Raw genomic sequence first — 17,511 nt, forward strand, 5'->3', positions numbered from 1 at the left:
ACAAGCCTGGGAAGGAAAGAAAGAATCCTGCCTGACATTGTGCACTCTGAACCACCTGCCTATCCTCCAAGAGTAACGGGACACCCCTCACGCCCACCATGCAACATTAGCAGGTGTAATGAGGCTCTACACCTCCAAGATTGTGAGAAGCAAATCTCCTATCTTCCCCTGTACCCCAGGGCAAAAAGGTACTTTTTGGTCACCAGATTCATCAGCACGCCTTTCCCAAAGTCCCCAAGGCTGTGTGGCACCTCCTCTGCTATTTCCAGCTGCCATGAGAAAGCCCTTTTTTCCCCAGCACGAAGCCTTTTAGGACTCCCCAGTGAATGTACATCCTTCTATTCAGGCAACCCCAAACCTGCCTGTTTGGCTGATCCTTGTACACTTGGTTTCTTGAAACAAATGACATTTGTCCTGCTCTTGTCTACAGATACTTGCCAGGCTAGACCCTTGTGCAAGGAAGGGCAGAGCGAGGTCAGCCCTCATCTTCCTGCTGGCTTGCCCAAGGAGCTTCTCACCCTCTGGTTGCTCTGGGGTAGATGTTGATGATGAGGGAATTGGAATCTTACAGATTTGGATGCCTGACCCTGCAGGAGCCCAGTTCCTGGGTCTAGCAGAGTTATCGCTCCCTGCCCTCCGTGCCCAGTTGGGCCTCTCCATACAATGGATGTGTCTGTGGCATTGTTAGGTGTGGGCATCAGGCTGAGCCCTGGGCTTCCCAGTGCCAGCAGTGAGCCTAACAAGATTATTTTCCCCTCTGCTCCACCCCATCTGCCCAGAGGACAGGCAGCTGTGTGTGAATCACAGTTAAAACCTTCCTCCAGCCGCAGCTGGGACTGTCCCCAAAAGCCCAGCTGTGTCCTGCGGCACACAGCCCTCAGTCACAGTTCTGGGGCAGGAGCAGACAGGACCAGCTCCTTCCCAGCCCAGCTGGATTTCCTCAGTGAGCAGTGCCATACCCTGCCTGTGTATCACCTGTTGCCAACTGTTTCCTTCAGGGAGATGGTGCCTTTTCTTCCTTTTCCTCCCCAAAACAATGCCTTTCCACAGCCCTCCTTGTTGTTTGTTGGGTTTTTTTAAATCAAAATCAGTTGGCATAAAAGGTCCTAGTGGCACAGAGGAAAGAGTTCCAGCAAATTCTCAGGGTTTGCAAAAGCTTGGCAAGATGCAGAAATACCTAGACATCTTCATTTGAGGCCTTGCTGAATATTTTCCTCTGACATTTGCTCAGAAAGGCATAAAACAGCTTCTGACCCTCTCTAAAACAACACTTACATTCCTAATTTCCTTCAGGTATCCCATTTGATGCAGCATGAACATCACAGCAAAGAGATGGGCACTTATATACACTAGAAAACTTGGAATCCTCCTAAGAGTCTGGCCACAGTTCTCACAAAGCAGCATTATTTTCCCTTTTTCTCTGGTTATTCAACAGTTTGAATACATGTAAATATTTAAGCTTGCCTGGTTTTCCATTTTCTGCCTGTTACACACCAGCATTTGTTTCCTTTCATTATTAAAAGAAAACAAAGCTATATCCCAAAGTTGCATGCTTCCAATTAATATGAGTTCGTTCATGAAAATACAAAAGGGAGGAATAAATCCAGCCCAAATTTTTATTGCATTTAAACATCCACCTCCAGGACTGGAAACTCACACGCAACAGGATTCCATGAACTCATGGGAATTGGTAAAAGAGGCCTGGAGCTGCCTGTGCACAGACATCAAGTGCCCTGGAACCAGGAAGGTTTTCCATGACTTTCTGTTATGATTTATCTGTGTTTATTGCGCTGTCCAGAACCTCGTAATCTTAAAAGTTGTATTGAAACAGAGCAAAACAACCCCAACATTGTGACTATCTAAGGATTAAACAAATCATTCCCGTAGTCTTGTGCCCAAGGCTTTTCCCCTTGCAGCTGGGTTGCAAAGTCCTACCAAAGATTTTTGTTGTCTGAGTTGCTTATAAGGTCACTCCCCTTTGGATACTCTTTTAGGGTAGAACTCCTGTTGCAGCTTTTCCTTCATTCAGGGCACTTTTGTCTCAGTCACATCCTTTTATAAAACTTGTAGGATTGTGAATCCTACTGGCTGGATTTATGGATGAGGTTGGTCAAGGTGAACATGGAAACAGACGTACAGACACAGATACCCACACACCCGTGTGTGGATAAGGCATGACAAATGTAAGCCTTGTTCTTACAGGAAACACACCAGGACCCCTGAGATCAATACTCAGAGACTCAGGAATGCAGGAGAAGACATTCCTGGATCAGCTGGATGGAGTGAGTCTCCACATGGCATCATGGCAAGGATCCAATCACTCAGTTCTTGCCCAAATGACTTTCAGACATGGCTTGCAGTCCTCCCCATACAAGGATAACCTCCTTTTGCTTGCTTGGTGGTGATTTTTAATACTCTTTAAAGCTCCTGAAAGAACTTGAAGTTTAAGTATTCCCACTGCTGTCAGTGGTGAAGCTGTACAGAAAGAATCCTCTCTGGAGGAAGGGCGTGGCCAGCTCTTGGTGTCACATCTAACACACCGAGGTCCTTGCTGTGTCCATAACCCTGAGGAATTTCTGCAAACCAATGAAATAACTTGAAAAATAGTTTTAATAGTAACCACAAGCATCACAACAAGACATCAGTAACCAAAGGGTGAAATCAGGCTGAATTAAGTGCCAACTTCGTCTGTCTGAAACACTGGAGGATCTCTCAGTGGGATGTGTTTCAGTTAAAGGGAAACATCAGAAAATATCAAATATAACCCTCCAGTTGAGATCCAGAGCCCTCTTCTATGGGTCCCCATTTGGGGACAAATCAGGTCCCCATTTGGAACTTGGATAGGTTTTAGGCCTCTTGTGCAGGATCTGAGTAAATCCAATTTTGATTATGTATCAGATGTTTTATTCATCCCCTAAACTAATAAAGTTAGACCCCTTTCAGAGATGTGACAGCTGAGAACAGCTACAATTCTCTGTAAGTGTTGTGCTGCCCTGTTCCCTCCTGACTGCATCAGATTCAACTCTGTTTTTCAGAGTGGCAGGGGAATTGATCTGGACATGCCAGACCTGGAAAAGGCCAGGCTGGGAGAAGGAATGGGAGGAGTTCCCCCTTCTCCTTGCAGTATGAGTGAACGCCACGATGACATTTGAAAGCAGAATAATTTCTGCAAGGGAGCAAAGTTAGCTGGAGGGTTCTTATTAATTATGAATGTGATGGTTTCCTGAAATAATGGTGGGTCAGAGTTGGTAACGAGCACAGCTCAGGAAAACACAGATTACTCTGACAAAGCAAAGGCACAGAGCTTCCTCCTCTTCAGTAGGTCAGTATTTGCAATTGCACTGGAAGGAGGGATGTAAGTAGGATGAAGGAAAAACGGTGATATTTAAAGAAAGTTCCAGTGTCTGAAAAGGCTCCTAATAGTGAAATCTCTGGGGTGTAGTATAAACCTTGGGAGTGGGCAGAAAGAAGGAAAATGAGCTGAACACATCACCCCTTTGGCATAAAATAGATTTTTTGGCTTTCTTTACTGTGGAACTCCTCTGGCCACTGTATTCTCATGGAATAACACAGGGCTTTTCCTGGTGCTCAGTGTTTGGCACATCCTATTGCCAAGGAGATGCAATTGGCTCCTCACTTCCCAAGGGCACCACAAACCCCAGCCAGCACTGAGCCCATATGGGCTGGGAGAGTTGTTCTGGTGGCTGCAGGCCCTGTCAGGTGTTCCCCAGTCCCCAGCCAGCTGTGGGACAGCAAAGCTGCCACATCTGGGGATGCTGATCTGGGTACTTGGAGCTTTCAGGTGCCTTGCTCCAGGCTGGGAAGGACAGCTGGCTAACTGGACACCATTCAAAGTTCCCTGGCAAAGCAGTTGCAGAAATAAATTTTAAAAATACGGTGAAATGTATTATCAAGAGATGTTTCACTGTAAAAATGGGAGAGGAGGGAAATGTGTCATTAGAGGAATCACCTAATTTGGGTTCAGAATTTCAAGTTACACTGAGTTAGTACGGCCACACCTCTTAAGTAGATCTGACATTTTGGTGGATTCTTGGTATAACTTGATTATTTCCAAATACTTTCAAGTTATTTCTGTGAAAATAAATCTTGGATTTTCAAATAGCTGAGAGAAATGTGTGATTCAGCCTGTCTCTTTCACTCTTTTATCAGAAATGCCTTCTGCATTTTGCATTTAGATTGCAGTGTTCCACCTGTATTTTATCACACTGAAAGAGATCTGGCACTGGACAATAAAATGAAGACTGAGACAGTTCCTGCATTCAGCTATAATCAATTGTGATTACACTAAAATCTGACTCATGAATTTTTTTTCTGAAGTTCTTTCTTCAGGATGCAGTTTTTAGAATTCTTTCCTAAATTTTATATTTGTTTTCCCCCTTGACAGGCAATGTCTTCATACAACACTTACTCTTCAAGGGGTGAATTTTAAGCAGTCTTAAAGATAAAATAAATAACACTACTTAAAGGATAAACCCCCAGTCCTTTTAGCTTGAAATCATTTATAGCTTACTGTTGAGGCCTCAATAAAAAGAACTTTTATGACAATACTTTCGGGAGCATAAAGCAAAACTGGAAGATTTACTGCTTTGCAAGGAAATTCATAGAACTTATTCCTCTCCTCTTCCATTTCCCTTCCTCTTTGGATCTTTCTGGTTCAATATTATGTCTGGAATTTTGGGCTCAAATAAGTTATTCATCTTCAGCTTGCCCTTACATGCTAGAGTAGCTTTCATTCTGTCTTGAGGCTCAGACACCCAATCTAATCCTGCAATTTAGATGTTACTATGGAGAGAATTTCTCTTGTGGACTGAGATAAATAACTGTGGGTGTCTCAGTATTTTAATGCCGAGCTCATATCGTAGTCAGTGGAGATCTAGGGAACCCAGTGAAACCAAAAAAGTACATTTCTACCAAATGAAGATGTTTCCTGGGGCTCAGTCTCATTTCTGACAAGCTTCATCATTGCCTGAGGAACTTGTTTAGTGAAGTGCACCTTCACCAGACAAAGTTTTGGGAGAATCCTTCCTTTGACAGGCTGCTCTGAATTCCTTGGGGTCTCAGTTATTTTAGCAGCTGAGCTGACACCAATTTCTGTCCCCAGATCTGCCAAGTGGTTTTAGGATTTCCTTGTGTGGGGTTATCACTCAGCATGTCAGGAATTTCCTTGGAAAAACTCTTTTTTTGCCCATGCAATGTTTGTTTTATTTCTTTCCATCATCTGACAATGCTGCTCGCTTACCTTTTCCAGTGAAAGGTTTGAAAATCACTTCTTTTTCTCTTTTTTTTTCTCCCAAGAACTGTCTGCAGGCTCTCTGGAAGCTCACAGTGCAGCAAACAAACAAAAAGGTTCATGATATTTCTTGTCATTCTTGCCTGACACTGTCAGTGTTAGTGGAGAGGACTGGAAATTGGACTCAGCAGTTGGCAGGTGAATGAATCAGAAGCAGTTTTACAAATATTCATTTGTCAATTACAGCAATAATACTCCAATTTTACACTCTGTAGCCATGTGGGTTTCAGTGAATCCACACTGGAGGTACTCACAGGAGAAGAACCAGGCTTAGCGAGTGGAAGAATGCATGAAATGGGGATTTTCTACATCCACTTGTCTAGAATTCAGCTGTCAACATAATTTATCTCTCTTTATCTCTAGCCTAATGGTGCTGTGTCATCCCTGAAGAAAAGCATCACTCTTTCCCCAGGAATAGCTGCCTTCTATTTTGGATCGTGCTTGCTGCAGTTTTTTTCTATTCTGAGTGCCTGAAGTGACTCAAAGCATGGAGGCAAATGTATTTGTGTTAGTTCAGCCTTAAAACTAAATATCACAGAATCCCAGAATGGTTTGAGTATGAAGGGACCTTAAACCCCATCTCATTCCACCCCGTGCCATGGACAGGGACAACTTCCACTAAACCAGCCCATCCAACCTGTCCTTGGACACTTCCAGAGATGGAGCAGCTTCTCTGGGCAACCTGTGCCAGTGCAACATGTTCGGAAAAAAATGAGAATTAGGCATCCCTATGAGTTAGGACTCCCAGGTGGACACAGATTTAACCCTTATCCTGAACGTGACCATGAGGTTTGCTTTTGCAATTTTCCATTGCATTGATATATAAACTGCCTGCAAAAACCTTGCTGCCAAGACACTGATAAATAAGCAAATAACTTATTTATCTTCTGGTGGAAAAGGAGAAACAAGGGACTTGTACATCATGATTTTTTTTTCCCTTTTACTTCTTGCCCTTCAGCTGTCTCAGTGTTGCGAGTCACTGGAGCCAGCAGCAGCACAAAGCTCCAGGTGGTAAACAGTGGGTCTAGAAATGATGTTGATAAATAGAAATAAATGCAAGCACAGAGACTGAATACTAAGCAGAGGTTCCTGTTAGCATTTCAGTCTCTGCTTAAGACATTCACAAGATGTCCAGTATGGGACCCAAAACTTCTAACAAGGACATAGGAAATGAGATGTCAGATCCTAAGACATCTTACGGCTCAACAAATTACCATCATAGGTAGGACTGGGATGAAAAAAAAGACATTATTCATGAAGTGTCTACAAATTATTGGATTTCCCCATTCCCCCTTTGCAGTCAGTGGACATCTGAGCAACACAGTCAGAGCAGTCCAGCTTCACCCAACAGCACCCTAAACTCAGTGTCTGTGGCCCATCTGAGCACTCACATCCCACTTTTGTCTGTTTCTTCTTCCCTTGTCTGTGAGGGAAGTCGAAACCAGTGAGTTGAGGTGGGAATTGTAGATAACTGAGATGAGGTGAATCCCACGAGTCCCACCCAATCCTTAGTGACAGAAGAAATCACCCCGTAGGAGTTATAACTTGCCATATACTTTTCTGTTCCTCATTGCCATGGGATTAGGACAGTTCACAGCGACTGATGCTCTGGCCCCACACCCTTAAATCCTCACTGAGAGGCAGCAGCTTTAGGCATGAGAGCATTTGATTTCTGAAGCCTGTCTTGTTCGCAGCAATTAATTAGTGCCACCTTTGGCAACACTTCCCTGTGATGAACATCTGGCTCCCAGAGTGTGAATCAAAGCTGTCTGTGCTGCCTTATTGTACATGAGAGCTCTTCCAGGCAGGAGAGCTGGAGGACCTGTTAGTCACTCATGTTAATACTCCTCTAAATATTGCAACAATCAGCCTCAGCAGTTTCAAAGGGTCTGAAATTCTACAGAAAAATGTTTCACTCAGGCAATACCTAATTAAAACACATGCTGGTGGGCCTACTGTGGCTCAGCCAGGATTGCTTGTCTAATTTCCTCTGGCCTGGCTGACTATCAGTCAAAATCCCTTTCCAGAGCAGCTCCCTGCATCTAATTTCTTTAACTCACAACTTCTTTTAGGCAGAAATAATGGCCTTGTTCACACTGCCTTAGATTAGGATGGTTCAGCCTTTTCCAGGCTGCACGTCCTGTGTGAGGATTGGAACCTCTTACCCGAAGGGTCAGATAAGTTAGCAGGGGATCCTCCATTGCCAATAAAAACAATTTGGCTTTTTGGGCTCACAAAATCCATTTCTAGCTTTACCCCAGTGTTTCCATGGACACTCAGTGAAGGTGGCAAAGTGGGTGGACTCAGCCTGTGGATTAACCAGGAAAACATCTCATGAAAATATAAAGTCACTCTAAAATTCCACCACTTATTCATCTTAGCAGAGCTGAAGCAACCCAAGCACTTAGAGGAATTTCCTTCTAGTGCTTTAAGGAAATGATTTTTACGCTGGTTGCTTACCACTTTGCATTTCTAAACCATCTTTTCATCCATCTATTCTCCTATTTTTCTAGTCCAGCCTGTACTGAGCTGCTGTGTCAGCACCCTTTGCAAGCAGCATTTTTGTGAGTTATGGTAGCAGGAAGGGGATGAATCATTTCATGTTTATTTATCAGAGAGATGGTAATAAAGAATTTCCTTTTGCTCAGAAATTGAGTTTTCTGGGTATTGCTTGTTTGTCAATAAATGCTGCTTTACATCCTGAGGCATGCAAAGAAAAGGAAAAGATTACTGTCAGTGCTAAGGCAATTTACCCTCTAATGAAAACAGAGGTAGAGAGATTAAGCTAGAGACACCTGCAGCTGAAATTCTTCAGGGTGTGTAATTTCTGTCTTGTGTTCTTTCTTTAGGTGGAAAGCAAGCCAGACACTCTCTTTCCAGATAAGCTGATAGGAGCACTTGACTGAATCTTGAGTTCCATCCCAGAAAAGAATCCACAACAAAACAAGTTCTAGTGTGTCTAAGACCAAAATTTTATGTCTAAAACAGTTCAACTTCCTTTTGACTCCAGGAACAGGTACAGAAGGTGTGTTACAGACTTAACCAAGGCTTTATTCAGTGTCGTGTGAAATCTTTAAAACTGCTGGGTAAAGCACGTAGGCATGGACAGAATAATATTCCCCAAACACCTGCAGCTGTCAATATTAGTGGCTGAATGACAGACAGACCCCATAGATCTTTCTTTCTAGCCACATGAAAAAATTCAGGATGCTGGTGAGATGTACAGATTCAAATCATGTCCTGAGAACAGTGGCTCCTGCACACCAGCCTGGGAATCTCTGATAAGTGTGAGCCTAAAATTCAGCTTGGCTACAAAACCATATTGTCCTTACAGGGCTTGAATTAAAATTTGGATATGTGTGCAGGTGCTCCACAAGAATTCCAAGCCTTTCATTATCCCATAAAAGCTATAAATCTTGAAATTCCTGTACATGGAGGCAGAAGGAACCTGCAATAATGAATGAAACCAGCATTGTCTCTTACCATGCTGGCACATCTCTTCTGATCCAAATTGGGAAGAACTCCAATGTATTCTACATTATTTAAGAAGAAGAGATTCAAAGAGTTCCTATCAGCGCCACAGGGAGCTAATGTATGTAAAAACTAAGTTTTGGTATTTTCTGTACATCATTGGAAAAATCCCTGAGCCTGTCTGGGAAGTCAGCCCTGCTTTGAACAGCAGTGAGAGTCAACGTCTCCAGAGGTTTCTTCCAACCCTGGTTTATCTATGATTTTGTATTTAATTGCAATTTATTTTACATTTTTCCTTTGGGACATGGTTTGGGAAAAGTCTTTGTAGAAATCTTGATGGGGCAAAGAGTGAAGTGTGATTGTCATCAGTAGATTGTGGTCCTTGTCAGGTCATGCTCTACCTGTGTGTGATTTATACCAGGAGCCAGGTGTTGCATAGATCGCTTTATATCCTGCTTCCTCAAACACCTGGATTTGCTTTCCACACACCTCCCTCCCAAGGATAGTGTCAATCAGATGGAGCCTGGGAAAGTGGAGTCAATTTTACCTGAGTAAAATTACAGAGAAGACAAATGGAGTTCACAGAGCCCTAGAGTGAAACATAGAAAAAAAATTCTTGTACTGAAAGAAAGGAAAAGGCATTTATGACACAGGGGCTTTCCCAGAGCTGATTGAGTCTCCAGAGAATACTGCTGCTTTAGAGGATTCATCCCCTTGATGTCTTAAGTTTCAGATTTCATATTTTTCAGGTTCTGTGCTGCCCAGGGGTGCAGTTCTGAGCTCACAGTCAGTGTCACTCAGCTCTCTGCACAGAGCAGGGACACAAAACAAATCCTTCTCCTGCTGCACACCAAGGACAACTGGCACAAGTGTTCAGGCCCAAAAGCACAAACAACGGTGGCTGAAGGGAGGAAACAAGAAGGATGGGACTGCATCACCTGCAGCTGGAATTGGACAATTAAACCCCAAGAGGCAAATGGACCAAAACTTAACCAAGTGTGAGACCTCGTGACTGTTTGTCTATTTTGTGACTCTTTTGGGTCCACCTTGGGTGTAGCCCTGGCCAGGCTCTTGTCCGGCCCAAGGTGTATCCTTAAAGGCCTTTTAATAAATATCTACTTTATTCTCCAGCTCTGTCCAGTCTCTGTTCCAGGTCAGCCTTCCCTAGCCATCACCTTTTTCTGGCATAGAACCACACCTGCCTTCTTACTGCTACTACAAACAAAATCCAACGCATCACTTGACCCCTCTGTCCAGAGGAATCATGTTCTCCTACTTCAAGCAGCAATCAGGATTAAAAAGGGCTTTATCCTTGTGAGCCCAGTGGGGAAACCCTTTACAGAACAAGACTGTAGGGTACACAAGTAAAGCTTAAACCGAAGAAAAGATAAATTTAGATAAAGCTGTCTTCTGCATTTTGTTGATCAGCTACTGTGGTGGGGAGTGCAGCAGAGGAGTCCTCCCAGCAGTGCCTCTAGCCAGCCTGTGGTGCTGGCTTCAAAAAGGGCTCATTTTGGACAGAATTTCTCCTCCCTGATATGCAAGGGGACTCAGAGGAATATTTAGGAATGCCCATTTCTCCTCCCTTTGTTCCTAAGTCTATGACTTGGCAGTGTTGGGGTAGTGGTTGGACTCGATGTTCCCAGAAGAACATTTTCGAGTTTAAATGATTCTATGATTCGAATGATTCTGATAGGTGATTGTCAAAATGCAAATCATAGGTTATATCAATTTTTCCAAAGGTTAGGATAGAATACTCTGCATTCTCACACTGTGTCAGTCTCTTGTGTAGGAAGCCCATTGATTGCCATCCTCCTCTCACCTCCTTCTTCCCATAAAACAAGACTTGCACTATGAGACTTTCCAGAACATGCAGTTCCCATAATCATCAGAAACTAACAAAACAGCAGATATCTTGATTCTTGGTTTCAGAAAAAAACAAACCAAAACCAAAACCAAAACCAAAACCAAAACCAAAACCAAAACCAAAAAAAAAAATTAAGGAAAGCCCACCTTGGTTTAATGTCAAGGGCACGAGAGCCAGGAATTCAAATATCACACTGCTGACGTGTTGTGTTTGAGCTAAGTCTCTCTTCTTTGCTTTCCCTGCTTATAAAGTTGGAAAGAGCAAAAATGCTTCTGTTGTTACCATGAAATTCAGCATCAGTTTGCAAAGCATGGAACGTGTGGTGTTTATACCCACAAACAATATTTTTGTGCTTGGATGGCAGGCAGGAAGCTCCCTTACACTGTGTGGTGGGTGCACCAGCTACTGAATTTCTTGGAGGTGAACTAAAGGCAGCTCTGTGTGCCTTTGCTACACAATGATTGAATGCTGAAAGCACAGGATATTAGCCTCTCACTTCATCTGACCTATGGACAGCTCTGTGACACTAAAAGGGCCATGGGGACCAATTCTTGCTTTTCCTTCAACCTGGAGAAGAGACAGCTCCAGGGAGATGTTCGAGCACTTTCCAGTACCTAAAAAGGCTGTAAGAGAGGTGGAAAAGCACTTTTTACAATGGTATGGAGTGACAGGGCAAGGAGTAACAGCTTTAAACTGAAGAAGGGTTGATTTAGATTAGATATAAGAAAGAACTATTGTATGAGAGTGGCAAAACAGTGGCACAAATGATCCATCCGTGGAATTACTCAATGTCAGGTTGGACTGGGCACTGAGCAGCTTGATGTGGTTGAAGATGCCCCTGCTTACTGCAGGGAGGTTATACCAGATGACCTTTAAAAAGTCACTTTCTACCCAAAGTGTTCTGTGATTCTTTTTCTTTCAGTCTCACCTTTGAATTTGCCATTTTTGTATTCTTACAGCTGATGTGTTACAATAACTACTGTGAGTCAGGACCACTGGCATAAGGCCACCAGGATTAATGTAACCAAGTAATCCAATCTTAATGAGGTTTAAAAAGGAGCTTGACAGTAGTTCCAAAGCACTTTTTAGATGTATGGCTTGTCTGTGATTACTGAAGCATGCAAAGAATGTTATTAATAGGTCTGCAGTCAGGTGAATAGGTCTGGATTAATTTCATGTAGCAACAGGCAGTGGTGACTTAAGTTAGTGGAAACTTCAATGACAAACATGCTGATAAGCTTTCCAAGAGCTTGAGGAAACACAGCCATGGAAAATCGATCAGGGTGAATGTGTTTAGTAAATGTTTGTATCTCATATTTATCCTTAGAGCAGATCTGCTCCTCTCGTCTCAGTGGCACAAACACCCACTGGCAAACACATCCTCCCTGAAATCTGAAATTGTGTACCTGGCTGCTCAGCTAGGAGAAATAAATGGTTGTGAAACCAAATTGCCTGCAATGAACACAAAATGCAGATGTCACTGAGTCCTGGACAGGTCTGTGTGAGCACAGCAGTTTCACAGCTCAAGCAGTGACTCTTGATTAGTTTTGTTTTACAAATCTTAGTTTTTCTGTGGCAAGAAACAGTAAACAAATGTTCCCTGACCACTTTCTCCAAATCTTTCAGTCTCCAAGTCTTTCAGACACCACGGTGTTTGCAATAGAGTCCATTTTAAAGCCACAGAATACAACTGTGAGACAAAAATAGGGTAACCTAGCAAACTCCCTTGTTTTTGTATTTGCCATGCCCTTCTGTGGTCCACTGGCTAAGGGACTGTCCTATCCTTCTCTGATAGTTCAAGGTCTAAGATCAATAATTTTGGTTGCCTCAGAATTGAGGAGATAATGACTGCCAGGTTCCTGCATCCGAGTTAAAAGTTCAGTGGCTGAAGACAGGTTGTCAGTACAAGCAATAACACGAACAGTCATTTTGTAGAGGACATAAAAGCACACAAGTTGGGTTTTCTTTTTAAAATAATGACAAAAATCCAGGCCTTTGTGTGGACATCATCTAAAGCAGAAGAGAGATAATGGGCTTTAGCTGAAGCAAGCCAGGTTTGCTGGAATTATTCTGCTTTCATGGCCAGTGAGAATATGGCTTCAGAATTTTAAAATGCTCGAACTACCGAGCCAGATCTGGCCCTCACTGCATGCAAGAAAAGGCAGGAATTCTCATCAGCCTCAGTGGGGAGGCTCTACTTAAAAGCTGAGTCCCAATCCTGCTCATTTGTTTTCAAGGAATAAATGCCTCTCAGCCAGTGTACTTCACACTGATAGTAAATTCTGCCTTCTCAGTGTCTGAGCTTAAATCTGGAGACTTAAGCAATTAATGAGGGAATGCTCCTTAAGAGCCAAGGCATTAAGTCTCACATTAAGGATTTTGTACAGCATCTGTACTCTCATGATAAAGAGGCACCCGGTCAGCTGCTGCTTTAAGCCCTGTAATTTGTTTATGGATTCATTAAGGCAGAACACAAACTGCAATGATCAGTCTGCTCCCAACTCCTCCCCAGAATTATTGTAACTCTTTTCAGCATCCCACAAGTTGTGCCTTCACTTTTAGAACTGCAGATCATCTGAAAGAACCCATCAGAAACATTCCTATGGAATTTCCCACGAGGAAATGTCAACCTGTCAAAAGAAAATTGTATCATGGAAATATGTCAAGTTGATAAAACACCATGTTGAAAAATCAGAATAGAACACTTCCACAGAAATATTCTCCTGTCAGTCTTTCAGGAGCAGCAGGGTGTGATTTCCATTTTAAACCAGCTTTTTTTTAAACTTTATTTCCCATAAAAAAAAGAGAGCAGAAATCATAGAATCACTCATCATGGAATTTCGGAATGGCTTGGGTTGGAAGGGATCTTAAAGATCATCCATGAGCAGGGACACCTTTCACTATCCCAGGGTACTCAGACCTAAATCCAGCCTGGCCTTGAACCCTTCCAGGGATGGTGCAATCATAATTAAACATTTTTAATGCCCCCCTCAAAAAAAAAAAAAAATCCAGTGCAGTTGTTGATTTAATTTTATGGGGAATTTTGTTTCTCTAGCACCCATTGAAAAATCAAAATTTTTGTTTTCCCCCATTGAGAATTTCAAGTGAAAAAGAAAATCTATTTCCCTCTCAGGTTTTAATTAAGACATGTGTTCCCCAAATCAGAAGTGGAATGGTTAATGTGCATGGTGGGAGGTGCTGAGGACTCAGTGTGTAGCTGTGGCAAGATATCCTAATTTAAGAAAAGGGGAAGATGATTTGAATTCTCCTTCCCCGTTAAACTGGGGACAACAAAAAAAAAAGTGTATTTTTCTCCATAATTAGGCTCTCCCAGAAAGAGAAAGGCAAATGTGGAAAACACAGAAATATTTAGATTTAATAAGGAAAAATGGAATTAGCATTGCAATAGCAAGGGCAAATTCATGGAAGAAAAAACTTGTGAAGGGTTTTAAGATACAAAGACATGTAAATACCTGCTGACCTTGGGATTTTGGGTGACTGCACAAGAATCTCTATGGACACGAACACCTTCACTTTATGAGGTGTGGGCTGCTGCCAGGGCTACTCCAGTGGAATAACCAGCCTAAAATTAGGTTGATTTTAGCAATGAAGCAAGAACACATGATTTAATCCATGTGTAATTTGGCATATTTTACTTCTGAGACTGGTTTGCTTTACCCATGGGCCTGCCATCGTTGTGAGCCCTCCTTTCTGTGGGAAGCTGTGCATGACAGTCATGGAAACTCATCGTGTCCCAGGCCACGTCCCTCTCGATGGGAGCAGGGATGGGTCAGCTGGAAAGGCTAATTTGTCTGAGTGGAACATCCTACTAGCACAATTGTATTGTTTCCATGTCCAGAATTAGTTGAGGCTAGACTGAATATCTCAGCCTTGGCAGAACGTAGATATTTCCCAGGAGGCAGATCCATAATCTATCTGCTGTCAGCTATCACGAAAATATGTTATTGCTTTCCATATAGGATCAGGAGCAACAGCAGTATTCCACAGATTCTCTGGCATTTCTCCTTCCCAGATTCAGAGTGTATTTAAGGCTACGCTGCTTTTTTGGCTCACTTATTTTGTTTTGTGGCGGTGAGAGAAAGTGTGGGAGAAATTCAAAATGGAAGAGATCTCCTCCAAGATTGAGGGGCTGGAATCTTTCAGTAAGAAAACCAGGGAATGGCGCTGCTGGAATTTCTTGAGCAGATTGTAGAAAGAGATGGTTGGCACACAGGAATTTATCCTGGGATTTTACACAGCTTGGTTTGGGAAACACTGAATTGACAGAGCCCTGGGTACACAAATAGTTGAGTTCTTTATAGCTGCTGTCCAGGTGACTGTGAGGGAGTCACCATAGCACAGCCTGAAGCAGATAAATGCAGGGATTCCTGAGGTTTAGCAGGAGAAAAGATGGCTATCATCAGAAAATATGCAGTACACAATAAGAAACTGGATTTTCCAAGACTTAGGAGTCAAACTATTCATGAAGGCTTCATGCCACCTCCTAAATATTGTCTGTTATGCTTTTCAGGGATACAAATTCTAGTCTGCTTATTTGGTTACTACATTTCGGCAGCATCAGGTTGGATTTCACTGACCTCAGCTTGCTGCCTGCCCTGCACACAAGAGCAGACAGATCTTAAAAGATCCTAAGGAGGGATTGTCCAATTCAGTTACTCCCTTCTGTGAAAGCAATGTATATCCCTCCTATGGAAATGAAATAGTAAGGAATAACTGGTATTCCAGTTTTCAGCAGGGGTGAAAGGTTTTCTTTGAAGCACAGTTTCATTTTAGGCTGTGAACCAAGGCAGACCCAGGAAAACATGGATGTTAGATTTGATGGGAGCTGCAGGTGTCTGAGCTTGTCTGTGCTCCCTTTGTTACCAGTGGACAGAAACAGAGTCCTGAGGGCACTGAGGGGCTTTACCAACCACTCCTGTGGACACCACCTGCATTTGTGTCCAGTCCTGGTCCTCCATCCTCAGCCTGAGTTGTGCTGGATGAATATCTGCCTTTTACCAGTCCTGCCTGTGTTTGGACATGGACACCACTGATCTGGACTCAGACACCTCCCACCTGGGACCTGCCTTGTCACCACGGGCCAGCATGGCAGGGACAGGATTATCCAGACCTGGTCCAGCCTTGACTTCCTGCCTCAACCTTGGACTTGCCTCATCACCATGAACTTGCCCGAGGATTTTGGACTTTTGGCTGAAGCTCAGTGCCATCCATCCCTGGGCTGGCCTCTCTTTGGGGCGCTGCAGGGCAGGATCAGGGCCAGGGAGTTCCTGGTGCTGCTGTCTGGTTTATGACCCTCAGCTCCTGGCTCCCTCTGCCTTGGGAAGCAGCTGCTCCCTGCTGTGGGCATTTTAGAGCTGTCTGCTACAACCTGCAACTGCACCAGGGGAGGAAAATCACAAAAACTGCCAACCTCCCCCCAAAATGGGGAGTAATTTTTCTTTACTTCGGATCTGGCTTCAATAGCATCTCGTAGCTCCAACTCCCTGAGGCGACCACTTCCACCAGCCAAAACTTCATCTGTGGGGAGGGAGAGGCATTTATAAATGAAGGAAATAAAAACTATCCTGTGCTACTGGGTAACAGTGATGGCAAAATTGTGAAGCAGTTTGGAGAGGAGCATATATTCAATGACTGATTAGAACTTCCCCTCTGAAGTACTTTATAAATCTAATTGATAAACTTTTGACCTTTAAGCCAAACATTACTCTACCAGTAGGTTGAAATAGAAGTTAAACACATAGCTATTATTAACAGGTATTTTTCCCCCCTCTCTTACTTCAACCTGGAGACATTACCTGAATAAACTCAGTCTGATCACATTTGGATATCCTTACACAGGCAGCAAATGCAGGAAGTCAGTTTGAGAGGGGACCATAATTCCTTTATTCCAAGAAACAGCTGTTTAGTTCTGTAACAAGATGAATGAAATTTGAATTTCTTGGCACTCACTGGAAGAAGAGATTATGGTCTCTAATTGTTTGGAGTGTTTTTTTTCCTTTAAAGGCCGAGCTGATGATAAGGCTGAAGAATATTTGGCAAATCAGCCTGAACCATGGCAGCAAGTAGTATTTTCCAGATTAAATCCCAAAGCTTTTAAAGTCTATGGTCAAAAAATCCATTTATATCAGCCTCCTGAAAGCAGTGCACCTGAGGAACTTTTAGGTGATATTTTGGACATGTGAAGGCGCAGAAAAAGCAGAAAAAAGGTTTACCTGTCTTGGCTTTTTTTTTTTTTTCCTCCACCTCAGTTGATTTAGGGATCTGGTTTCTTGAGTGGTAACAGCTTCATGAGGGTGCAACTGAACTGATACGAGACAGTGAAAAGTGAGGGAGCACAAAGCATCCTTGCTGCTGCAGAAAATGCCAAAATGCCATATGGAACCAGGACTTCTGCTTGAATGAAATTATCACACCTATGAAATACAAGTCACAATGAGGGTCACTGAGGACCCAGCAGGTAATCAACAACAACAACAACAACAACAAAGGTGGATTGTTTATTTTTTCCTCCTTCTTTCATTGTGCATCATAAATCAGGCTTTGCATTCATTGCTGGAGAGCCTTTAAAAGTCTTTCTTAAAGGCTTTAAAAATAACAAACAATAAAAACTCAAACCAACCCCCCAAAAATACATCACTGCCAAGTGTCATTCATTAGGCTAAGCTCATCTTGACCCCAGTTATTAAGATCTAATGAAAAGTTCTTACCCAAGAACTACTGTTATTATTGTTATTGGGCACAGCAAGCTAAACCAGCCCTGTGCTTTAATAGTCTCTGTTTCTTGGGCAGTTTCTGGTAAATGCCCAGATGAGAAGTGATTTTTAAAGTTGATCTTGCCAGT

This window comes from Chamaea fasciata, unplaced genomic scaffold (assembly GCF_029207755.1).
Source record: "Chamaea fasciata isolate MVZ Bird 193981 ecotype frontalis unplaced genomic scaffold, bChaFas1.0.hap1 SCAF_1, whole genome shotgun sequence".
NCBI classification, from domain to species: Eukaryota; Metazoa; Chordata; class Aves; order Passeriformes; family Sylviidae; genus Chamaea; species Chamaea fasciata.